Source organism: Myotis myotis, unplaced genomic scaffold (genome assembly GCF_014108235.1).
Source record: "Myotis myotis isolate mMyoMyo1 unplaced genomic scaffold, mMyoMyo1.p scaffold_m19_p_19, whole genome shotgun sequence".
NCBI lineage: Eukaryota > Metazoa > Chordata > Mammalia > Chiroptera > Vespertilionidae > Myotis > Myotis myotis.
The window spans coordinates 37,548,772-37,567,909 of record NW_023416323.1 but is presented as its reverse complement, the minus strand read 5'-3'; the positions used below and the strand labels follow the sequence as shown (position 1 = coordinate 37,567,909).

Sequence of the window (19,138 nt, the reverse complement as noted above, 5' to 3'; positions counted from 1 at the left end):
CATTAAAACAAAACAAACAAACAAAAAAACAACCCAAAGTACATACTTTTTTAAAAAATATATATATATATATTTTTAAATATATTTTATTGATTTTTTACAGAGAGGAAGGGAGAGAGATAGAGAGTTAGAAACATCGATGATAGAGAAACATCGATCAGCTGCCTCCTGCACATCTCCTACTGGGGATGTGCCTGCAACCCAGGTACATGCCCTTGACCGGAATCGAACCTGGGACCCTTCAGTCCGCAGGCTGACGCTCTATCCACTGAGCCAAACCGGTTTCGGCTTAAAATATATTTTTTATTGATTTTTTTACAGAGAGGAAGGGAGAGGGATAGAGAGTCAGAAACATCGATGAGAGAGAAACATCGATCAGCTGCTTCCTGCACACCTCCCTACTGGGTATGTACCTGCAACCAAGGTACATGCCCTTGGCCACAATCGAACCCGGGACCCTTGAGTCTGCAGGCCGACACTCTATCCACTGAGCCAAACTGGTCAGGGCTCAATGTACATACCTTAATTAAAAAGTACTCAATTGCTAAAAATGCTAACCATCATCTGAGCCCTCAGCGAGTCGTTAACTTTTTGCTGGTGGAGGGTCTTCCTTGCTGTTGATGACAATACAGTATCTGTGGAAGGGCAGTGAAAATGAAGCGCAATACAGTAACGCGTGCCTGTGTCTCATTTGTCAGGACCTCCCTTTCTCTGATAACATGTCCTTCAGAGCGTGTTTCATGGGTTGGACGAGATGAGAATGAGGTCTGCCCCGTGCACGGTCAGCCTTAGGCACTGCCTGAGCATGAGCTCGCGGTGAAGGCAGACAAGCAGAAGGCAGATGCCCCTCGCTCGGCCAGATGCAGAGGTGACTGCGCGTGCAGGGCCAGGCGACCCCCCTCACACCCCAACACATACCCCCTCCCCTCTGAGGAAAATACGCAATACTTCTTAGTGCGCCTCCTCCCATCTGTTGTGGATTAAGCTTGTGTCCCTAAAAGAGTTAGGTTGAAGTCCTAACCCCTGGCACCTCAGAAAGTGACTTTATCTGGAAAGAGGTCTAGAGCAGATGTAGTTAGCTAAGATGAGCTCATCCTGGGGTAGGTAGCTGGGCCCTTCATTCAGTATGGCTGGTGTCCTTATAAAAGAAGAGATGACTGTAAAGATAGACATCCAGGAAGGATGTGACACCAGAGGCAGAGATTGGAATAATGAGTCAACAGGTCAAGGAATTCCAAGAATTGTTGGCAACCACCAGAAGCTGGGAGAGGCGAGGGGGGGTTCTTCCCTCGCACCTGTTGTTGTTTTCTTAATCCTCCTCTGAGGATATTTCTCCATTGATTTTTAGAGAGAGTGGCAGAGAGAGGGAAAGACAGAGAAATCTCGATGTGAGAGAAACACATCGATTGGTTGCCTCCTGAACACGCCCCTACCAGGGCCGGGGCTGGGGAGGAGCCTGCAACCAAGGTACATGCCCTTGGACCAGGAACTGAACCTGGGACCCTTCCGTCCACAGGTGGACGCTCTAGCCACTGAGCCAAACCGGCTAGGGCCCTGCTGACCCCTTGGTTTCAGACTCCTGGCCTCCAGAAAGGAAGGGAATACATTTCTGTCATTTTAATCCACCCAGATGATGGCCCCTTGTTACAGCTGTAACAAAGCTAGGGCCCCGGTTCACCCGCCCAGAACCTCTCCTGGGCCTTCCTACACAGAGCCGTCCTAGTGACTGAGCACATCAACACAAATGCAAAGACTTTGTAAAAAAAAAAAAAAAAAACTTTCTGTAGGTGTCCTGAGGATGTGGGCTACCGGTTTTCTTTACCGGATTTATTTTTTTGAGTGTTGGCTAGTTGCCCAAAGTTTACCCTGGCTGAAACTCAGTCTGCAAGATATCACTGTCAGAAGCATCTAGACCTGCCCAGAAGTTTTTACTGGCAACAATTGCCAGAAACCACATCTCAGCGGATTGAGAACAGGGTCCAGAGAACGGCAGTTTTGCAGCTTATTTTATACACGAGAATCAAAGGAGGAAACATAAGGAGGGTTACCTGATATCCACTGGTGGTCGATTAGGGAGGCGGGAGAAAGCAAAGGGGGGAAGTTTCTGGGATTGAATAAAAGGTAAAACACGGACTTCTTTTACATGGGTGGCTACGGGATGGTTAATAGTTAACATTTACACACGTGGAGGTGGGGTTCGGGGGACAGGAGAGCAATGACGTGTTGTGTGGCGGCCTGTGCTCTGGTCCCTGGCTCTGAGGGTCCGGAAAAGGACATCACTTTGACATTGCAGAGGTATATTGTCTCGGATGCCTTTTGGTGTATGGGACGAGGCTCCAACCACCTGAGCCACCTAGCCTGGGCTCTTTGCTCTTTAATAGCGACGCAGTATTTCACTGTCTGGCGGGTCCAGACTTGATTGAATTATCGTTGTGTGTTTCGGTTGTTTCCCGCCTCTCGCTATTCTAAACAGTGCCGTAAAGAATGCCCTTGTTGCCCTGGCTGGTCTGGCTCAGTGGATATAAAGCATCGGCCTGCGGACTGAAGGGTTCCGGGTTCGATTCTGGTCAAGGGCACATGCCCAGGTTGCTAGCTGGATCCCCGGGGGGAGGCATTCAGGAGGCAGCTGATCGGTGACTCTCTCTCATCACTGAAGTTTTGATCTCTCTCTCCCTCGCCCTTCCTCTCTGAAATCACTAAAATCAATCAAAATGTATATTTTTAAAAAAGAATATCCTTGTCCAAGCATCACTTGTACGTATGTGAGAATACTGCTTCTTCTTGCCTAACTGCTCTGGCCGGAACTTCCGGTTCTCTGTTGAGTAGAAGTGGTGAGCGTTGGCTCCTTGCCTTGTTAATGTGCTCATCTTAGAGGCAGAGCTCTGAGTCTCTCACCCTTGGGTATGTTTGCTGAGGGTTTTTCATAGAAGGCTTTTCTTATGTGGAAGGAGTTTCCTTTTAGCTCTCGTTTGTTGGATATTTTTTTTTTTACCATGAAAGTGTGATGACTTCTGTCAAATGCTTTTTCTCTGCCTCGATTGAGATGATCGCGTAGTATTTCCCCTGCATTTTGTTGACGTGACTTATTACATTGGCCAGTTTTCATATGTTGAAACACCTTTGCATTCCAGGAGTACATTCCACTTGGTCATGGTATATATATATATTTTTTAATAGGCTGCTGATTTTATTTTACTAGTATATTGTTGAAGTTTTTTTTTTCATCGATGATCATACAGGATGTTGGCCTATAGTTTTCTTTTCTTGTAATGGCTTTGTCTGGTTTTGGTATCAGGGTAATGCTGGCCTCCTAGAGTGAGTTAGGAATTATTTCTTCTCTGTGATTTTGGAACATTTTTTTTTAAATATATTTTATTGATTTTTTACAGAGAGGAAGGGAGAGAGATAGAGAGTTAGAAACATCGATGAGAGAGAAACATCGATCAGCTGCCTCCTGCACATCTCCCACTGGGGATATGCCCGCAACCCAGGTACATGCCCTTGACCGGAATCGAACCTGGGACCCTTCAGTCCGCAGGCCGACGCTCTATCCACCGAGCCAAACCGGTTTCGGCGATTTTGGAACATTTTAAGAAGGGTTGGTATTAGTTCTGTTTTAAATGTTTGGTAGACTTTACCAGTGAAGCCATCAGGTGTTGGGTGTTTCTTTGTTGCTGATTCATCTCCTTACTAGTTGTAGGTCTATTGAGATCTTCTTCTTTGTGATCTAGTGTTGGTAGGTTTTGTGTTTCTAGGATTTTGTCCATTTCATCTAGGTCAGTGGTCGGCAAACTCATTAGTCAACAGAGCCAAATATCAACAGTACAACAATCGAAATTTCTTTTGAGAGCCAAATTTTTTAAACTTAAACTATATAGGTAGGTACATGGTTTTTAACTTAATTAGGGTACTCCTCAGGCTTAGGAAGAGCCACACCTAAGGGGCCAAAGAGCCGCATGTGGCTCGCGAGCCGCAGTTTGCCAACCACTGATCTAGGTTATTCAATTTGTTGGCTCACAATTGTTCAGAGCACTCTCTTCGAATCCCTTTTTATTTCGGTAGAATCGATAGTAATGTCCCCACTTTTACTTCTGAGTTTAGTAATTTGAGTTTTCTCTTTTCTCTTAGCTTGTCTAACTAACGGTTGGTCAGTTTCATTGATGTTTTGAAGAACCAACTTTTGGTTTCATTGATTTTCTCTATTTTTTATATTCTCCATTTCATACACCTCTTGTCTTTATTCCCTTCCTTCAGTTAGCTTTGGGTGTGGTTAGCCCTTCTTTTCCAGCTCCTTAAGTTGTAAAGTTAGGTGGTTGATTTGTTTATTTCTTAATGAGATCATTTATAGCTGTACAATTTTTCCTTTAGCATTGCTTTCATTGTATCCCATAGGTTTTGGTATGCTGTGTTTTTGTTTTCATTCGCCTCTAAGTTTTTCTAATTTTCCTTGTGATTTCATCTTCGATCCGTTGGTGGTTTAAAGTGTTTTTTAATGGCCACAATTTTGTAATTTTGCAGTTTTCTTTACATTATTGGTTTCTAACTGTATCCCATGGTGATCAGAGAAGATACTTCGTATGATATCTATCTTTTAGGGTCTATTGAGACTTAATTTGTGGCCTCACATATGATCTATCCTAGAAAAAGTCCCACGTGCACCTGGGAAGAAGATGCATGCGGTCACTGCTGGGGGAAATACGCCTGTTAGATCTGAGTGGTTTACTGCACCGTTTAAGTCCTCTCTTTCCTCACGTATCTTCTGTTTGGTTGTTCATCCGTTATTGTGAGTCAGTATTGAAGTCTCCAACTATTATCGTAAAACTGTCTATTTCTCCCTTCAATTTTCTCAGTTTTGGCTTCGTATATTTTGCTGGTCTGTCATTAGACTTATAAATGTCTATAACTGGTATATCTCCTTGCTGTATTGAGCCTTTTATTTTACCATAAAGTACCCCTTGTCTCAGAAACCTTTTTGAGGTACACTGTGTTTTGTCTGATATCAGTATAGACACTCCTGTTTTCTTTTGGTTGTTATTGGCATGGAATATCTGTTTTCCATGCTTTTCTTTTCAGTATGTTCCAGAAACATACTGAAACCGGAAATGCTGGCGTTCGTGCTACCTGTCACTACCAGAATCAATAAGTACAGACAAGGATTGAATTATAGACACTTTATTCAGATGGCAGAGATCTGAGAAGATGGTGGGTTATGTACCCTAAAGATCTCATCTCCTCTCAACTGACCTTTTTTATAAGGAGAAGAAACGTGTAGATAAAGAGTTTGGAATTCTGAAGAAAAGTAGGTAAGGGTTTGGAATTCAGGAAAAGGGGTTAATCAGATAAAAGCTGAAGTCCCTCGATTTGCCTCCGTAGCATCCGTTCATCTGCTGTCTAGTGATTCTTTCTTTTAAAATATATTTTTATTGATTTCAGAGAGAGGAAGGGAGAGATTGAAACATCAATGATGAGAGAAAATCATTGATTGACTGCCTCCTGCACGCCCCCTACTGGGGATCGAGCCCACAACCCGGTCATGTGCCCTTGACTGGAGTCGAACCCGGGACCCTTCAGTCCACAGGCCAACGCTCTGCCCACGGAGCCAAACCGGACAGGGCTGTCTAGTGATTCTTTCTCTGCCTCCTGGGCATCAGACATTCTCTCCGCGGAGCGCAATGGCCCCGGTACCATCTTGATCTCTCGCAGTCCTCCTGGGGCACAAAGTCAACTGGTTTTTGTTTTTAAATCTCGCGAGTGTCTCCCGTGTGCAGCCACTTTCTCGTTTTCCCCGGAGGCGCAGTTGTTTTTGAGTGTCCTCTCTTTACTGTCTGGATCCTGAAAGTGAAGGGGGGGGGAGGTGAAGTGGGTAGCGGGACAGGCATGGGCCCTCCGTAATTTCCTGGAAGTCACCGTAGCTCAAGGGGGAGGCGCTTGCAACAATGGAGGGAGAGGTGACAGCATGACCTCCTGCCTCGTTGCCTGCACCTCTGAGATGGATCCGAGGCAGCAAGCACACGGCTCCAATATCTTGACCCGCCCTGGCTCCTCCAAGCTGGGTGCAAGCGGCTCTGGGAACACGCGCACAGCCCCCCGACACGCGGCTGAGGGGGTGGGCAGCTGCTACTGTACTAAGAACTGGAATTAGTCACAATGTGCAGCCCAGCCTTCCCCCCGGGCGTTGCAATGTCACCAGACTCCGGGTTCCAAAACAGCTGTACCAGGGCGATTCTGCCCGTGACATCATTGTCCACGTGGGGAGGTAGATGACGGGTACTTTCTGCTCCTCCGTCTTCCCAGAATCCTCTCCTGGACATTTACTTTTATAAGGTGTTTGGGACCATGTCGTTCAGTTAATCGCTTAGGAGACTGGCCAGATGTGGAGGCTGCAGGCAGCTGGGAAGCATCCTGATTCCCCATCGTCCACCTCCTAGGGGAAGAGGTGGAGCCTGGACCAGCACCAGACCCCGGGCCCCCATCAGCCCCTGGCCTTGGCAATGCCTTCTCTCCCTGCCGTGAAATGGAGGGAACATTCAGACCGTGGGGAACTGGTACTCAGAGGCGGTCGGCATCTCGGTGGCATCTTGTTTGACGTTTGATGAAGTAGATTGCTATTTTGTGTGTTTCTTGGGAGTCCTGTGGCCAGAGCGGCCGCTGAAATTGAGTCATAGAATAAGTCCGTTGTCTCTTTCAGTTCTGTGTCATCCGCCCTGGTTAGTCAAGGAGAAAGTGCTAATGTCTGCCACGCTTCACACACACTTTTTTTTCCCCCTTGTTAATCCTCACCCGAGGATATTTTCCCATTGATTTTTTTAGAGAGAGTGGAAGGGAGGGAGAGAGACAGAGAGAGAAACGTCGATGTGAGAGAGACACATCGATTGGTTGCCTCCCACACGAGCCCCGACCAGGGCCGGGGATTGAGCCTGTAACCAGACCGGAATCAAACCTGGGACCCTTCAGTCCGCAGGCTGACGCTCTAGCCACTGAGCTCAACCGGCCAGGGTGCCTCGCGCGCTCTTGATCTCGGTTTCGCTCCCAGTCCGCGTCCCGGGAGGCAGCAATACCTGGTTCCAGCTCAGCAGCATCGCTTTGGTTTTGTTTCCTTGGGGTTTCTTTTCGGAGTGACTTCCCATTCGTGGTGGACGGTACTGTAGACAGTATCGTGAAAGGCGAAGTGACTTCTAGAAAAATTTTGAGGTAATGATACCCTGCTGCTCAGATCAGGCGAAAATATTCTCAGACATGGGTACGAAGTTTGGAAATTATACACCTCTCCCTAAAGGGTGCGATTGTGAAGCCTTTAGGTTATATGTCTCTGCAATGGTTAGAAGTATCCAGAGGCACCAGGGTGATAGTTTATAAGCAGAAATATAATAAGCCTCCATGGGGATGATCATTTCGTTTGGAAAGAAGACCATTTGCTGGCAGTAGGACAGAAAGGGGCCTCTGGATTCAGTTAGGTTTTAACATTTAAAAAAACACACATTTTTATTGATTTCAGAGAGGAAGGGAGGGAGAGAGAGATAGAAACATCAATGATGAGAGAGATTCATTGATTGGCTGCAACCCAGGCGTGTATCTTGACCGGGAATCGAACTGTGACCTCCTGTCCATGTTTTATGTGTCTGGGCACTGTCGGCTGCCATAGGATTGGTTCAGGTGATCCACCCCAGAAGCAAAATTCCTCTTCTCGACTTCAGAGGGCCCAGCCTTCTGGTCATTGATCTTCTGTCTTCTTTCACATAAACAACAACAACAAAAGAGTATTCATTTTAAACTACACAAGTGATACATGACTAAATCCCCTTTGCAAAAAGCTGAACACCTTATATGTAATGTTACTCGCTGCTCCCGCCCCCGGTCGGTCCTTTCCCAGTTTCAGGTAACCGGTTTGGTATGTTGCCTTCCGGGAACTTTAAACCTTCCCATAATAAAGATCATACTTGCATTGGGCCTACTAACTGCCAGGCCCTGTGTTGAGCACTTTACCTGTAGCAACTCAGTTAAACCCCACAACAACCATGGGAGGTAGGTGCTGGCATTATCCCCATTTTACAGGTGAGAATATTGAGGCCCAGAGAGGCTACATGACTTGCCCGACGCCACACCGCCTGTAAAGGGTGGAAAGATTCATCCCAAACCTAGACAGCCTCGCTCCCAAACTCATGCTCTTAACCTCTAAGCTATAAAAACAGGTTATGATAGACCTGGGTTCTAGTTCATGTGTATTTTTAAGGCACATGATGTCATACTGTGCAGATCATGACACCGCGTGGCTTGTTTAGTCAACAGCATGTCCCGAGGACCCAGCTGTGCTAACACAATCGATGGCCTTCACGCCCATAACAGCCGTGTGGTTCCACCAAGCACTGTTGGTCTAGGGATTGTTCAAGGACGGCGACAGGATCGCCTGGTCCAGTGCTCCGTGCGGCTCTCCCTGGGCTCTCTGTCGAGCGGTTCGTTTGTGGGGTCAAAGCGTGGGTGCCCTTTAAGTCTGGGCTAATTGGCCCTCCAAGGTGGACAGACCCATTTCCAGGCCGTGAGTCTGAATTCAGGGTCCAAGGTCTCCCCTTTAGATCTCCAGACTTCTTCCATCCCCCACCCCCTTCTGTCCCCTTAAACTTGAAAATGAACCCAAGATCTGGGATCCTCGTCAACTCGCTGTTCAACTGTGTGGGAGGTAAAGAGGGGATTTCCAGCCCTGAGCTGCATTTTCGGTTTGGTGGCTGTGCCGAGCCTGGGCCTTGAGGACTTGGCAGAGCCACGGGATGGGGCACAGGGTGCCCAGGAACCGGCCAGAGGCGGAGGTGGACTTCAAACTCAGTTTGAAGGGTTAGTCAGGGCAAGTCCCCAGTTACGCAGGGCGAGGGTTAGTCATGGAGAGTCCCCAGGGTCTCATCTAAATATGGCCACAGTGAGTAATGGAGATTTAAAAATAATTTCTTTTAATTGATTTCAGAGAGGAAGGGAGAGGGAGAGAGAGACAGGATCATCAATGATGAGAGAGAATCATGGATCGGCTGCCTTCTGCATGAACCACCCTGGGGATGGAGCCTGCAACCCGGGCATGTGCCCTGACCGGGAATCGAACTGGGACCTCCTGGCTCGTAGATTGAGGCTCAACCGCTGAGCCACGCCGGCCGGGCTGAGTGACATAGATTTTTAATGTGATATGTGCAGGTGTTTAGCTTTTCGCTAAGGGAATTTAGTCACATATTACACGTGTGGTTGAACACGAACACATTTTTTCTTTTAAGTGAAAGAAGAGAAAATCAATGACCAGAAGGCCGGGCCCCCTGACGCTGAGAATCCCTGGGCCCTGGTTTGCGGAGAGGCAGGGCTCCGGGGGCAGGGAACGCGGAGCCAGCCTCCCCCACCCCACCCCCCGGGCGTGGAGAGGTGGTGCCCCGGTCTCGCGATCACGTGGGAGCTTCCAGAAGGGCGGACACCTGTGTTCCACGCTCAGCGGTGGGGCTGTGATTGGTCAGGGGAGGGGCCTATTGGCATTTTCTCAAGACCCCGGATGGTTGTAATGTGCAGAGGAGCTTGGGAAGGAGGGCCTGGCAGGCCCAGGGAGAGGCCTCCGCAGGCCCAGGCCCAGGGTCGTGCTGGTGGGAGCCTCACGGTGGAGAACTCACCAGTCCTTCCTGTGGGTGCTGGGCCCAAGCTGCCAGGCCTGAGCGGGGGACACAAGGCCACTGTCTGGCCACCTGCTGACCCAGCCAGGCCAGGGCTGGCCCCAGGGCTCCGGGGACCCAGAGGAGGGTGAGTCTGGAAACCCTAGAACGGTGGTTCTCAACCTTGGCTGCACATTAGAATCACCTGGGAATCTTTTTAAAATCCTGATTTCTGGGCCTCATCCTCCGGAAATTCTGTTTCTTTGTTACTAATGTTGTGGCCCCGCCCCATAGCAAAGAAACAGAATTTCTGGAGGAGGAGGCCCAGACATCAGGATTTTAAAAAGATTCCCAGGTGATTCTAGTGTGCAGCCAAGGTTGAGAACTACTGACCTTGAGGATCCTTTGGTAGAAAGGCCAGCCTTCCCAGCAGGGAATGGGGGGAGGCTGGGACCCCGACTCCCAGGCCCCCGTGACAAGAAGAAAAGGCCTTATTGGACTTGGGACAGGGGCCACCCGGGAGCGCCTTCCACCCCCAGACGCCTTCGCCTTCGAGGTGAGGAGATGTTTGTTCCACTCCCAGCTCTGTGACTGGCGGCTGGTGACTCGGGCAGGTCCCCTGGCTGCGGGGAGCCTCGGTGTCTGCGTCGGTAAAGCCCTGTGACCACCCAGCTCCTGTGGCCTGCAGGACCCTGTCATTGTGAGGGACAGGAAAGATGACGACGGTTCATCCGGTCGCCGCCCTCCATGGAAACGCGCTGTCAAGGCCCCCTCTTCCCCCCCCCCCCCCACCACCCCGCCTGCTCTGTCAGCCCCAGTGGGCGAGGGAGGCGATGGCCGCCCACAGTTGCCTGAAGGTGCGCCCGTGGGCCCATGAACGGAGGGTGACTTCTGGGGCTGCGGCGGCCTCCCAGAAAGAGGCCGCTGGGTCAGTCTGGCCCTGCCTTTGCTGCTGATTTGCTGAGAACGCCAGAAAGGTCTTCCCTCGCAGGGCCTCAGTGTCCCCGTCTGTAAAATGGACCTGGCATGGCCCCCGCTGTCAGATGCTTCCACTCTGTCCCCTTCCCAGCCTCAGGCCCTCAGCGATGGCGAACCTTTTGAGCTCGGCGTGTCAGCATTTTGAAAAACCCTAACTTAACGCTGGTGCCGTGTCACACATAGAAATTTTTTGATATTTGCAACCATAGTAAAACAAAGATTTATATTTTTGATATTTACTTTATATATTTAAATGCCATTTAACAAAGAAAAATCAACCAAAAAAATGAGTTCGCGTGTCACCTCTGACACGCGTGTCATAGGTTCGCCATCACTGCCCTAGTTCGAGAGCCTCGGGGAGGCAGAACCTTGGCTTCTCCATGGGGTCCCTGGAGGGCTTGGCACAGGGGTTTCGGGGGGGATTCGGAGAGGATGGCAGGGCCTCTGTGGGCACTGGTCCCGCCCCGGTCCCCAGGCCTGGCCTGCTCACTTGGCCCCTAGAATCCAGCGTCGATGGCACTTACTCATCTTCCGAGATATTTCTGTCCAAGTGTTTATCGCGGCTGCCATGGCCTGGGGTGCCTTCTTATCATCCCCACCAACCAACCACACACTTCCCGACCCTGAGGTCAGCCCTCACAGCTCCTTACTCTGCCCCTCTCCTCCCAGTGCCCATCCTCCGATGCCCTCTTCTGTCCTCCCTTCTGTCACCCTGGCCCAGGAGCCAGGGGCTGAATTCAGGGTCTGCCATGGGGACCAGGCTTCCAGCCTCCCATGGCCCTCGGCCTGACACCCCCCCAGACCCTTACCCACAACAGGTAAGGCGGGTGATGCACCCCTTGTAGGAAGGAGGACACGGGTCCCCACAAACCTGGGGCCTGCTAGCAGCTGTCTGTCCTCACCACACAGCCTTGTGGGGGCTCCCCCTTAATCCAAGCCTGGGGAGTCAGGAAGAGGAAAGAGCCAAAGGAACAATGGCCAGGAGTCTGTGAGTCCAGTCATATCCTCCCCTCCATCCCTCCCTTCCTTCCTCCTACCCTGCGTGGGGGATGGGCTTCTTTGGAAACAATAACGCCTCTGGTAATGATAGCTAAGGGGTATTGATCCTTCCTCATGTGCCAGGGCCATGAGCGGTTTTGCCTCCTCATCTCCCAGCAACCTTGCCAGCTAGAGACGATTAGTACCCGCATAGCAGGCACTAGGCCTGCCCCCTCTCACCTCTGCTGGATCCCGTAATCGGCAGTGCCCCTCCCTCCACCCATCCCTCCCCCCCAGCCCCCCTGTGGGTGTTGACCATAATGGCTGCACCCTTTCCCCAGTGGACTGCCCTTTACTGACTGTCTCTGGCAGAGATGCCTGGGCTGTAACCCCTCCCTCCCCCACCCACAGGCAACACCCATAGCCAGTGACTGGCAGATTGGCAGATATGGGTGTAATGGGCCAGTCCCCTGCTGCTTGGCAGGACAGACTCTTGAGTGAGACAGGCCACTACCTGGCCACCTGTGGCTCTAGGGAACCCTGAGCCCTGAGAAGGGTGCATCTGGAAACCCTAGTGGTCCTCAACCTTCTGGCCCTTTAAATACAGTTCCTCATGTTGTGACCCAACCATAAAATTGTTTTCGTTGCTACTTTATCACTGTGATGTTGGTACTGTGATGAATCGTCATGTAAATATCTGATATGCAGGATGGTCTTAGGCGACCCCTCTGAAAGGGTCGTTCGACCGCCAAAGGGGTCGCGACCCACAGGTTGAGAACCTCCGCCCTAGAGGGTCTTGGGTGGAGAGTCCCGTGGCTCACACTCCAGAGCCCCCCACGCATGGGGCAGGCTGGAAGCAGCCGTTCCTGAAACCACATTCTTGTGTAGCTTCTCTCTCCACCCTGTTCTGCCTCCCTTACTCCTCAGTAAGTCACTTTTATAGACACTTGTCTTGGGCTCTGCTTCTAGAAGCCTCACCCAGAGCATCCCCATTCCACAGATGAGGCCACCGAGGTGCCAAGAGATGAAGTAACCTGATCAAAGTCCCACAACCGTAACTGGGAGAGACTCAAACCCAGGGCCCTGGGGCCAAGGTGTTTGCTCTGATCCAGAATCAGATGCCACCCCTGCCCTCGTGGTGTCCCCAGCCTGCTGAGGGGGAAGCTGCCCGCCGAGAGGGAATGGCCGTGCAGAGTGGCAAGACCTGGCATGGAAGGAAGGAGAGAATGCTAAGGAGGGAAGCCCAGTGGCGGGCCTGGCTTGGTAGGGAAGGCAGCCAGGAAGACCTCCCTGAGAAGGGAGAAGGGGCAGGGTCTGGAGAGAGAAGGAGGGGTTTGCAAGGTAGAAAAAAGGGAAGGGCACTCGAGGTAGAGGAAGAGGATGTGCAAGGTGGGGTGTTGGGAAAGAGGCCGGGAGGTGGGGCTGTGAGTGTTGTCAGGGTGTGTGCGGGCCAGCGGGGGCCTGGAACCAAAGGGCAGGGACCAATCTGACATGCGACCTTTGAGCCTTTCTTGGACACCTGCTTGTGGAAGTCATAGGACATGGCACGACTTGCCCTTGGAAGCTGAGAGGAGGTTGAGAGAGAGAAAAGGCGAGACCAGAGTGGAGTCTGAGAGAGAACTCGGGCCAGACGTGTGTGTATGTGTGCGTGCATATATGCATGTGCTCTTGGATGTGCATGTGTGCTTGCATGCATGCATGTGTGCGGGGTGCGCATAGGCATGTGTGCGGACTGGAGGTGGGGCTCTCCAGCAGGAGGGAGCAGCCAGCACCAACGCCCTGGGGCTGCAGTGAGGGAACTGGCCCGAGTTCACTCCCTCCTCTAACCTCTACCTGCAAGGACTTCTGGGATAGCAGGAAGGAGGCTCCAGGAGCACAGCCATGGGGGCAGTGGAGGGGGTTGTCTGCTGTTAAGTTGAAGCCCGGGTGAGTGACACTCGCATAGAGACCCCTCAGTGAGACCGGCAGCCCGACCAGGCCTCCAGGCCCGCCCCTGCCCTCTGCCCTCTGCAGCCGGGACCTGGGGTGGCCAGACCACTGGCCTGCAGATCCGCACGCCGGGCTCCCTGTGGGTGCGGCTGGGTGACCCTGGGCCCCTCCTGAGCCCCTGTCTGAGCACCCACGGATGCACTGGCGATTGTTAGAGGTAACCCTTCGGACCGAAGGCCAGGGGACCCTGTGCTGAAATGCAAAGATGAAGGCTTGAGGTTTATTAGGTTTTATTTTCTTTGTTCCGTCGGCAGCAGTCTGCACTCTTGTTTTTTCATAAAAAGGTATACGTTTGAGTAAGACGAACCTCCACATTCACGTGTAAATCAGAAACTGCTGGCCACGGGTGGGGAAAGTGATAGAAGCACAGCGACCGGAAATGTTTTCTCGTTCTTTGATGGATACCCCGACCCAAATAACTAAGATCACGGGAGATGAGCATGACAACCAGTAAAGGGAAGGCAATAGATATATGCGATTTTAAAATGAATTTGATCAGATAACACATGCATACAGTACGAAATTCTAAAGCTTTGCCCAGCCGGTGTGGCTCAGTGGTTGAGTGTCAACCTATGAACCAGGAGGCCACGGTTTAATTCCCGGTCAGGGCACATGCCCAGGTTTCTGGATTGATCCCCAGTGTGGGGCGTGCAGGAGACAGCAGATCCATGACTCTCTCTCATCACAGATGTTTCTATCTCTCCCTCTCCCTTCCTGTCTGAAATCAAATACTAAAAGCTTCCCCTTCCCAGGGATAATTGCTTTTATGTTTCTTTCAGAAATCATCATGTATTTAGAAACACGCACAGTTATTTTTTTCTTACACAAATGCAGCTTACACTAGACAGTGATGGTGAACCTTTTGAGCTGGGCGTGCCAGCATTTTGAAAAACCCTAGCTAAACTCTGGTGCCGTGTCACATGTAGAAATTTTTTGATATTTGCAACCATAGTAAAACAAAGATTTATATTTTTTGATCTTTTTTGCATATATTTAAATGCCATTTAACAAAGAAAAATAAACCAAAAAAATGAGTTCGCGTGTCATAGGTTCGCCATCAGTGCCCTAGACCCTGTTCTGCCCTGGTTCTTTTTTTACAAAATATATCTTGGACATTGATCCACATCATTCCACTTAGTTCTGCCGCTTGCTTTTCACGGGCTGCGTAGGCTTTCAGTGTATAAATGCACCACAATTGATGGCCATTTAGGTAGGTTTTTTCCAGTCTTTTCCTACTATCACTAAGGCCACAGTAAGTATACTTGAGCATTCGTGACTATGCGAATTACGAAAATACCCATGGGCTAAATACCTGGGCATGGAATTGCTAGGTGTGGTTATGTGGCATCTGTTGGAAGGTAAAGGTTGTATCTGTTTACACTCCTACAGCAATGCCTCAAAATGCCAGTTCATTCACAACCTTGCCATGGAGCATCCTCGCCAGCCCACCGGCTGGAAAATCCAATACCTTTTTAGCTTGAATGTGTGTTTCCTGTGAGTTGAACACCTTTTCACATTTTGAAGAGCGATTTGGATTTCCTTTTTGGTAAACGGTCCGTGCTCTGTGCCCACTTTCTATCAGGTTGTTACTTTTTTCCTTATTGATTTGTAGTCCGTCTTGAGATGTTAAAACATTACGCCTTCGTGACGTAACTAGCAGATGTTATTTTCCAGCCTGTCGTCTGTCTTTTCACTTTGTGTGTGGTGTTCTTTGTCACTGAGACAATGCTGATTTATATCTGGTCGGTTTCATGCGGTTTTTCTTTGTGATCTCTGAGTTCTGTGTCATGCCTGGCTAGGTCCTCTCTACTCTGCATTATTTTTAAGACTTTTCCACATGTCCTTTTTCAGCATTTAAAAAATTTTAACTTTTCAGTTGTGAAATATAATGCAGGAAACATGCAAAGAAAATGAAAGATACAGCTTTATGAATTGTTGCAAAGTGATTATCTATATTCTTGTAATACTTTCATGGTTTAACTTTTTACATTATATCTGGCCCCCATCTAAACTTTATTTTGGTATACTTTGAGAGACAAAAATCCCTCTTTATTAAAAACGAATATATTTTTATTTTTATTTTTTTATTATTTTTATTTTATATTTTGATGGGACACTGTGTAGACTAGAACTTTATTCCTCATAACAGTTCTATAAAGCAAGCATTATTATCCCTATTTTATAAATGATCAAAATGTGCTGGGGTCCAACCCCAGCAGGTCCAGGGGTCCCCAAAGGTGTGGATGGAGTCGGTGAAGAAGGAATGACACGGAGACAGCGTTTAGTTGATCAGCAGCCTAGCCAGGATCTCTAGCCACAATCTCCAGCCAAGTTCTGTGTCCATGTTCTCTTGCTAGGTTCTCCAGCCAGGTTCGGTCGCCATGTTCTAGTCAGGTTCTCTTGCCATGTTCTATCCAGGTTCTGTAGCCAGGTTCTGTCCAGGATCTTTTGCCATGTTCTCTCGCTAGGTTCTGTCTCTAGGTTCTGTGGCCAGTTTCTGTCCAGGATTTTTTGCCATGTTCTCTCCAGCAAAGTTCTTCTGTCTCTAGGTTCTGTGTAGGTTCTGTGTCTAGGTTCTGTGTCTAGGTTCTGTCTATTTTTAAATGTTCATGGAATAGAATATTTTTATTTCAGAGAGGAAGGGAAAGGAAGAGAGAGATAGGAACATCAATGAGGAGAGAGAATCATGAATCGGCTGCCTTCTGCACACCCCCCACTAGGGATTGTGGCCAGCTGGGAATTGGACCATGATCTCCTGGTTCATTGGCTGAAGCTCAACCACTGAACCACACCAGTCGGGTGGACCCAGAAACATTTTAAATGCATACGAGGCATCCAAGAGTAGTAGTTGTGAGAATTAAAACAGAAGGTCTAACTAAAGGCACACGCCGGGCACTTAGCAAATATTCATTACGTATGTTCAACTTGTGTGACCTCAGTTTTAGTGAAAATGTAGGTTTGTCCCTGGGACACACATAAAAACGTTAAACTAAAAAGTAGAATAAAATATATCCTCAAGATGTAGAAATTACTTTTTTTATTGGAATTTTCAGACTCTGTCTGTCCTACTCGATGCAGATATTTATCCTCATTTGTTGCCTTCCGAAGTCCGTTTTAGGTATTATTCGAGTTGTGTGGGAACTTCCATTTCTCTTGGGCATTGCTGGTGATTTCTGTGCTTACTCATCATTGTGTATTTCTCTTCCTCACATATTGAGGAAACGTCTGTTCTAGTTTTTACTGTAAATATATATATATGAAATTGATTTCAGAGAGGAAGGGAGAGGGAGAGAGAGATAGAACCATCAACGATGAGAGAGAATCATTGATCGTCTGCCTCCTACACACCCCACACTGGGGATCCAGCCTGCAACCCAGGCATGTGTCCTGACTGGGAATCTAACCATGACCTCCTGGTTCATAGGTCAATGTTCAACTGCTGAGCCACGTCAGCCAGGCCATATATATATTTAAATCAAAACACACCTTTTAAAAAGCTCAAATGGTATAAAGTGGTCCAAGAGTATGGTATAAAGGGCGCTCCTTGGCCTGTGTCCCCCAGGCCCCTCCCTAGATAATCCTGTCACGTTTCTCTCATAGCCCTAGAGCTGGTCTCTGTATGCAAGGACACATACACGCACGCACACACACACACACACACACACACACACATACACATACACCACACACACACATTTAAAACATACACGTGTGCAGCTTTTGAAATTTGAATTTACTTACTAATATACGTTGGGGCTTGATGTTTTTGTGGCTCACCCCTGTTGCTGAATAATATTCCATTGTGTAGATCTACTGAAACGGAGGGTCCTTATGACTTGCATTAAATTTATTTTTATTTTTATTTTTTATTTTTTTATTTTAATGACCTCTTTTTTGTTTCTTAATCCTCATCCAAGGATATTTTCCATTGATTTTTAGAGAGAGTGGAAGGGAGGGGGAGAGACACAGAGAGAGAAACATCCATGTGAGAGAGACACATTGATTGGTTGCCTCCCACACACATCCCGACCAGGGCCAGGGATCCAGCCTACAACTGAGGTGCGTGCCCTTGACCAGAATCGAACCCGGGACCCTTCAGTCTGGGGGCTGATGCTCTATCCACTGAGCCAAACCAGCCAGGGCTTAAATTTCATTTTAAATCCTACCTGTAGAAATAGAGCGCTCCCTCTCTCTCTCTCTTCACAGACCTAGCCTTTCCCCCAGATAATCAGCAGCCCCGGAGGCAGTAGAAGACAGAGTCCGGACCTGAGTAGTGGGCAGGCTAAAGGTCACATCTTGACCTAAATTATGTTCTAGCCTCGAAGCCCTAAGGTGGAGTGAGCGCCTGCAGGACACTGGAAAAGACGTCAGCAGGGTGCCGTGCCTCCAATTGGACATGCCGCTTGCGAAGCTAATTGGACCCTGCTCAGATGTTGTCTGAAGCTGACCACTGGGTATGTTGGTTCTGGGGCCTCTTGGGAGGGACTCTGGTGCAGGCCAAGGTCAGACACTACCTGTGACTGGCCCTGGACAACCTGTTTGGAGCCACAAAGCAATCCACAGTGTGTGGTGCCTCTGCTGGGCCTGGGTGTGTGTGAGAAGGAACCAAGCTGTGCACCAAGGCCGGCTTTTACCAGCCCGGGTCTCGGGGGAGCTCAGCAAATGTCGCCGGGGACACCACGTCTAGCTGGGTGCTTGCACACCTTTGTGGCGGGGCAGGGTCTCAGGGAGTCATCAGGGGGAGGCCTGAAGGGTTTATCAGGCCCAAGCAGACCAAGATTTGGCCGTGTGAAGGGAGGGCTCTGCACCAGTGGCGTGTGCGAGGGAAAAGGGCCCCGTCCTAGAGCCACACAAGTCAGTCTGTCCCAAAGTCTGCCAGGAGCCCAGGCTCAGCAGGGCGGGCCACTGGGAGTCAGGAGAAGGGGCGGTGCCAGTCAGTCTTGGGGGAATGTGGGGGTGTGCCCCATCTTCCACTCCAGAGCCACACAACTCAGTTGCCCAGGATTCTGCCCAAACCTCAGCTGGGCAGAGCCCCCAAGACTCCAGGGCGGGGGGGGGGGGTGCTGTGGGGAGTCAGAGTGTGGGGCTAGCGGATCTCCCGAGACGGGGTGGTAAGCAAGGCTTTCTCTCCATTCACTCTTGCCTCTCTCCATTTCTTCTGCTAGAATTTGACAGTTTTGTTTAAAGAAATGTCATTAGTACCCCCAGTACCTCTTTTCTTTCTTTTTTCCCCATTGATTTTTAGAGAGAGTGGAAGGGACGGGGAGAGACAGAGAGAAACATCTATGTGAGAGAGACACATTGATCGGCTGTCTCCTGCACATGCCCTGACTGGGGCCGGAGATCGAGTCTGCAACCGAGGTAGGTGCCCTTGACTGGACTGGAACCCTCCAGTCCGAGGGCTGACGCTCTAACCACTGAGCAACTGGCTATCGTTTTTTCCCCCCGTATTTCTAACCGCAGTACTGACCTCTGTTAAATGGAACATGCCCCGTTTATGTGGCTTTATCTAAAGTCCTGGGACTTTGTAGTTACCTTCCTCACGTTTCTTAGATAGACGATCAGTGCACAGACTGGTCCTT

At 49.4% G+C, this 19,138-nt stretch overlaps 1 protein-coding gene across 10 annotated transcripts in view; it reads left to right on the top strand.

Annotated features, from left to right (window-relative positions):
- NLRC5 (NLR family CARD domain containing 5) overlaps positions 1-19,138 on the top strand; it is a 76,486-nt gene that overhangs the window by 4,422 nt on the left and 52,926 nt on the right. For all 10 annotated transcript variants that reach the window (XR_004973575.1, XM_036345427.1, XM_036345429.1 and 7 more), the window contains exon 2: positions 17,763-18,010. The gene's annotated coding sequence lies outside the window, so the exon portion shown is untranslated. The remainder of the gene's footprint in view (positions 1-17,762; positions 18,011-19,138) is intronic.